Below are 7,207 nucleotides of genomic sequence, written 5' to 3'. Positions count from 1 at the left end.
TGCTGCCGGAAATACATTGTGGATTTTCGTTGTAATAACTGTGATTGTGGTCTGTTTTACAGTTGCAGCAGCCCAGGTGTTGGCTTTTCAGGTGAACCGCTTTTCAGTTCACGAATCTGTGCTGCTACTTTTTAAGTTGCATATTCTCCTTCTCAAAAGAGTCCCATTTTGACATCTTTCAAAAGCTTGGTAAGAACTGGTCTACTTGGGCCAATGAAGATGCTGCTTTTGTTTTGCAAAGCAGGAAATGACCACACACCAGAGCATATACTTTTCTCTTAAAATAATCTTTATTATACATCAATTTACATCAGGCATGCCCAACTTGGCCCTCCAGCTGTTTTGGGACTACAACTCCCATCATCCTTAGGTAACAGGACCAGTGGACAGGAATGATTGGAGTTGTATTCCCAAAACAGCTGGAGGCCCAAGTTTGGCCATGCCTGCTCATGTTAGTTATTCTACTTTTTCTTGTGTTTCTCTAATCAGATTTGAATATGTCTTCCCTCTATTTTCAAGATTTAATCTGTATCTGCCAGGGGACTTGCGTTGCCCGGATCATTTTTAAGATTTTCTTTGAAATGTGTCCATTCTTTATTGACTTTTTCAATAGCCTTTTCTCCTCTTCTCCCTGTTAGTTTTGCAAGATGGAAATACAGGTGAAACTCAAAAAATTAGAATATCATGGAAAAGTTCATTTATTTCAGTAATTCAACTTAAAAGGTGAAACTATTATATGAGATAGACTCATGACATGCAAAGCGAGATATGTAAAGCCTTTATTTGTTATAATTTTGATGATCATGGCGTACACCTGATGAAAACCCCAAATTAACAATCTCAGAAAATTAGAATATTACACGAAATCAGCAAAACAAGGACTGCAAATAGAGCAATATTGGACCTCTGAGAAGTAGATGCATGCACATGTACTCAGTACTTGGTTTGGGCACCTTTTGCATCAATTACTGCCTCAATGCGGCGTGGCATGGATGCTATCAGCCTGTGGCACTGCTGAGGTGTTATGGAAGACCAGGGTGCTTCAATAGCAGCCTTCAGCTCTTCTGCATTGCTCGGTCTCATGTCTCTCATCTTTCTCTTGGCAATGCTCCATAGATTCTCTATGGGGTTCAGGTCAGGCGAGTTTGCTGGCCAATCAAGCACAGTAATCCCATGGGCATTGAACTAGGTTTTGGTACTTTTGGCAGTGTGGGCAGGTGCCAAAGTCCTGCTGGAAAATGAAGTCAGCATCCCCATGAAGCTCATCTGAGGAAGGAAGAATGAAGTGCTCCAAAATCTCCTGGTAGACGGCTGCGTTGACCCTGGACTTAATGAAGCACAGTGGACCAACACCAGCTGATGACATGGCTCCCCAAATCAACACAGACTGTGGAAACTTCACACTGGACTTCAAGCATCTGGCATTGTGTGCCTCCCCATTCTTCCTCCAGACTCTGGGTCCTTGGTTTCCAAATGAGATGCTTCTGACGTTGTTTCTTGTTCAGGAGCGGCTTGACAAGAGGAATACAACACTTGAAGCCCATCTCCAGGATCTGTCTGTGTGTGGTAGCTCTTGATGCACTAACTCCAGCCACAGTCAACACCTTGTGAAAGTCCCCAGCACGTTTGAATGGTCTTTTCCTGACAATCCTCTCCAGGCTGCGGTCATCCTTGCTGCTTGTGCACCTTTTTCTTCTACACTTTCCCCTTCTGCATAACTTTCCATTAATGTGCTTCGATACAGCACTTTGGGAGCATCCAACTTCTTCTGCAATTACCGTTTGAGGCTTTCCCTCCTTATGGAGGGTCTCAGTGATGGCTTTCTGCACAACTGTCCGGTCAGCAGCCTTCCCCATGATTGTGCTTCCTACTGAACCCATTGCAGGTGTTATGGATTGAATAGCTACTGCACCTTTTCACAATATTCTAATTTTCTGAGATTGTTAATTTGGGGTTTTCATCAGCTGTACGCCGTAATCATCACAATTATAACAAATAAAGGCTTGACATATCTTGCTTTGCACGTCATGAGTCTATCTCATATATTAGTTTCACCTTTTAAGTTGAATTACTGAAATAAATGAACTTTCCCACGATATTCTACCTGTAATTTTCCCGAGTTTCACCTGTATTCCGTCGTTTTTGCTAGCAAGCCTGATTTGGTGGGGTTATTGTTACTTTTTCAGTTTGGGGCTATCGGGATTCTTGCTGCTGTGGTGGCGTACATAAATAAGGCTCTACAGTGGTACCTTGGGTTACATACACTTCAGGTTACATACGCTTCAGGTTACAGACTCTGCTAACCCAGAAAAAGTGCTTCAGGTTAAGAACTTTGCTTCAGGATGAGAACAGAAATTGTGCTCCAGCGGCATGGCAGCAGCAGGAGGCCCAATTAGCTAAAGTGGTGCTTCGGGTTAAGAACAGTTTCAGGTTAAGTACAGACCTCCGGAACAAATTAAGTACTTAACCCGAGGTACCACTGTACAAGTTTTCTCCACCCCCATCATTCAGCCTGGATGCGTGGGTCCCTCTCCCGAGGTCCTTCTGGCAGTTCCCTCCCTGCGAGAAGCGAGGTTACAGGGAAGCAGGCACAGGGCCTTCTCAGTGGTGGCTCCCTCTCCCATCAGATGTCAAAGAAATAAACAACTATTGGACTTTAAGAAGACATCTGAAGGCAGCCCTGTTTTGGGATGTTTTTGATGTTGAATGCTGTCGTGTGTTTTTTCATATTCGGTTGCGATCCACCCAGAGTGGCTGCGGAAACCCAGCCAGATGGGCGGGGTATAAACAATAATTTATTATTCTATTATTATTCTCTTCTCGAAAATTTCTCATTGTGACATTTTTCCAAAGCTTGGTAAGAATTGGTCTGCTTGGGCCGATGAGGATGCCGTTTTTGTTTTGTGAACCCGATATCCCCCAAAATACAAGGGAATTATTTCTATATGCAACAGTGGCCTCGAGAATCTTAATAGCATCAGACTGGAAGGGAGAAAAAGGACCATCAAAATGGAAGTGGCAACAAAAGTTAATGGAGTGCGCAGAATTAGCCAAGCTATCAGGAAGAATAAGAGACCATGTAGACCAAGTCTTTTTCAACTAATGGAGTTTATTTAAAAACAACATACATATAATGTATAAGACTATATCCTCCCCCCCCCATTTTTAAAAAAAAGTTTAAAATTGGGGGTTGTCTTCTACACGAAAAAAGAAAGAAAGATTTTTCCTCCAAAAGCACTTTATTTTAAAAATCTGATTTAAATTTTAAAAATCATTGATTTTTATCCACCATGCCCTGGCGCATGTATTCCCATGTTAACCAGTATCCCTGCACGTCAGGCTGGAGTTGCACTCCTGGGAAAAGAAAATTGCGCCCATTGGTCACTTGTTCCTCCAGAAACCTCAGCCCTGTAACCAGTTCAACTTTGCCATCCTTTCCAGTGATTGATGGGTCCACTTTGAGAACAGAAGAGAGGCAAAGGCTGGCCAGGAAGTGGAGAGAGGAGCGTGAGAAGCAGCATGGTAGGGATATATTTAAAAATACAGACATGTGATTACCATTCAAATCGATTTAAATCACGATTTACTGGTAAACCACTTGTCAGTCAGACCTGATTTAAATCGCTAGTCTGTAAGACTTGATTTAAATCTTCTTTTTTTAATCTTGCTGGCATCCTCTTAATCTGGACAAGCAGAGAAGGTTTTCTTTTTGGAAGAATAAGTTTTCAGAGTGGTTTTGACAGTTATAATAATAATAATAAATTTTATTTATATCCCGCCCTCCGCAGCCGAAGCCGGGCTCAGGGCGGCTAACAACATTAAAACAGTACACATGTGACTAGGCTCCACAGGAAAGTATTAATAAACAAAAGACTTGGTCAGGAATTTATCTCTTCGGACAAAGTAAAGAAAAGAGGGGTGGTGATTTATGCAAAAGAGAGCCTGTCACCTAAATTCTTATTTAAAGATGAACATGGAAGAATTTTGGCAATTGAGATACAACATCAAGGAGAGAAGCTTCTGATATTAGGAATCTATGCACCAAACGAAGGGAAATCTGAGTTTTACAAGAAGTTGCATGAGACTATGCTGGATTATCTGGACTATGACAACATCATTATGATGGGAGATATGAATGGGGTCGCTTCAACCAACATGGATAAGTCACAAAATCAGAATGTTACAAAAGACGGCAGATTACCAAAAACCTTTTTTGAAATGACAGACAATATGGACTTGATTGACATCTGGAGGACAAAGAACCCCTTGGGAAGAGAGGGAACATTCTTCTCTGAAGCCCAACTGACTTGGACAAGAATCGACCAAATATGGATATCTAGAGGTCTGGCACCTAAGGCTAGAAAGGTGGAAATCTGCCCAAAGACCTGCTCCGACCATAACGCACTGAAAATGGACATGACACTATTACCAACCGGCTCCTTTAGATGGAAGATGAATGACAATTTGTTTAGAGATCAGGAGATTATTAAGAAGGCCCAAAAAGCCTTAAAGGACTATTTTGAGATAAATTTGAATACTACGGTGGAAAAAAGAATCATTTGGGACGCAAGTAAGGCTGTGATGAGGGGATTCTTGATACAACAGAATGTTGTAAAGAAAAGGACTCAAAATGAGAGGAAAGATAAGATCTTGGAGAAAATTAGAGAATTAGAGAAGAAGTTAAGACTAACTCCGAAGTCACAGTCAATTTTGAGAGAAATTAAACTTCACCAAGCACAATACTCTAAATTGATAAATCAGGAAATAGAGTGGAAGATCAAATTATTGAAACAAAAAACTTTTGAATCGGCAAACAAATGTGGGAAATTGCTAGCTTGGCAGTTGAAGAAGAGACAAAAATTAAACATAGTCACAAATTTAGAGATTGAAGGAAGAAACATTCAGAACCCCGTGGACATCAGAAAATGTTTTCAGAGATATTTAAAAAAATTATACACTCAAGGGCCGCAAGACGAGGACGAGATTAAACAATTTTTGGAAAAAAATGGACTACCTAAATTGTCACAAGAAAATATATCAATCCTGAACTGCAAAATAACACGACAAGAGATTGAACAAGCCATTCAGAACATGCAACTGGGCAAGTCTCCAGGGCCAGATGGGCTGACCTCCAAGTATTATAAGACACTAAAAGACTATTTGATACAACCGTTGATGGAGGTCAGCAATGAAATTATGGAAGGGAAGAAGGCGCCGGAATCGTGGAAGGAAGCCTTTATCACATTGATACCAAAATCGGAAGCTGAAAAGACACAACTTAAGAACTACCGCCCCATCTCCCTTTTAAACGTGGATTATAAAATATTTGCAGATATTTTGGCAAGCAGATTTTAAAAAGTATTAAATGAAGTAATTCATAAGGACCAGGCAGGTTTTCTCCCAGGAAGACATCTGTTTGCCAATACAAGGAATATAATTGACATTTTGGAACTTTTGCAAACAGAGATAAATACAAAAGCAGTGTTAATTTTTATAGATGCGGAGAAAGCCTTTGACAACATTTCATGGAAATTTATGAAGGGAAATTTAAAAGAAATGGGAGTGGGACGGGGTTTTGAGAATGGGATTGATGCAATATATTCAGAACAAAAAGCTAAATTGATAGTGAACAATGTGGTTACAGAAGAGTTTAAAATTGAAAAAGGAACACGACAAGGCTGCCCTATTTCCCCTTTGCTATTCATTTCGGTTTTGGAGGTGCTCTTGAATATGATTAGAGGGGACCGCTTGGTGGAAGGAATTCAGGTCGGAGCGAAACAATATAAACTTAAAGCTTTTGCAGATGACCTAGTTTTGACCCTGCAGGAGCCAGAATCTAGTACGAAAAGAGTATTACAACTGATTCAAGACTTTGGTCGGGTGGCGGGATTTAAACTAAATAAACAGAAAACTAAAGTATTGGAAAAAAACTTGACAGATATAGAGTCAGAACGGTTTCAGAGAGAGACAGAATTAAATGTAGTCAAAAAAGTAAAGTACCTAGGGGTGAACATAACAGCAAAAAACCTGAGTCTATTTAAAGACAATTATGAAAAATGTTGGTCAGAAATTAAGAGAGACTTGGATAGTTGGACAAAACTGAAACTTTCTTTGTTAGGCCGAATTGCTGCTATCAAGATGAATGTATTGCCAAAAATGTTGTTCTTGTTTCAGACATTACAGATTGTGGATAAGACAGAGTGCTTCCGGAAGTGGCAGAGAGATATTTCTAAATTTGTCTGGCAGGGCAAAAAGCCCAGAATTAAGTTTAAGATATTAACTGATGCGAAAGAAAGAGGGGGCTTTGCCCTGCCAGACCTAAAGTTATATTATGAGGCTTATTATGCTGGCTTAAAGACTGGCTACTTCTCGAAGACACTGATGTATTGGATTTGGAAGGTTTTAACAATGCTTTTGGTTGGCATGCATACTTATGGTATGATAAAGTTAAGATCAATAAGGCCTTTAAGAACCATATTGTCAGAAAAGCAGTGTTTGCTGTCTGGACAAAGTATAAAGACTTATTGGAAAACAAAACTCCAAGGTGGCTTTCACCTCTGGAAGCTAAGGCCCGAAAAACCCCCAATATGGAGGTCAAATGGCCAAAGTATTGGGAAATACTAGAAAAAGATGGTGACAATTGGAAATTGTAGAGTTTGGAAAAAATGAAGGATAAAGTGTGAGACTGGTTACATTACGCTCAGATTAAAGAAGTTTTCAAAAATGACAAAAAGTTAGGATTCCAGGTGGAGAAATCGAAGCTAGAAACAGAACTGTTAGAACCTAAGACTAAGGTACTTTCAAGAATGTATAACTTGCTGTTGAAATGGAACACACAAGACGAAATGGTTAAATCGGCTATGATAAAGTGGGCACAGGATATTGGGCATAACATTATGTTTGAGGACTGGGAAAGGTTGTGGACCACTGGGCTGAACTTCACTGCATGTAATGCTCTGAAGGAAAATGTAATGAAAATGATATATAGATGGTACATGACCCCAGTTAAACTTGCCAAAATATACCATTTGTCTGACAATAAATGTTGGAAATGTAAAGAAGGTGAAGGAACATTCTTTCACCTCTGGTGGACTTGCCCTAAAGTGAAGGCCTTCTGGGAAATGATATATAATGAGTTGAAAAAGGTATTTAAGTATACCTTTACCAAGAAACCAGAGGCCTTCCTTCTGGGCATGGTCGGTCAGAA

General features: G+C 40.2%; 1 pseudogene across 1 annotated transcript in view; it reads left to right on the top strand.

The window, feature by feature from the left end:
• Positions 1-3,290: 3,290 nt before the first annotated feature.
• Positions 3,291-7,207, top strand: part of LOC309361214 (ensconsin-like) — a 225,524-nt pseudogene continuing 221,607 nt past the window's right edge. The window contains exon 1 of the transcript XR_014173427.1: positions 3,291-3,522. The product of XR_014173427.1 is annotated as an ensconsin-like (transcript). The remainder of the gene's footprint in view (positions 3,523-7,207) is intronic.

Source organism: Podarcis melisellensis, assembly GCF_964234715.1.
Source record: "Podarcis melisellensis genome assembly, chromosome: W".
In the NCBI taxonomy this organism is placed as follows: Eukaryota; Metazoa; Chordata; class Lepidosauria; order Squamata; family Lacertidae; genus Podarcis; species Podarcis melisellensis.
This window is presented reverse-complemented; position numbering and strand designations above follow the sequence as displayed.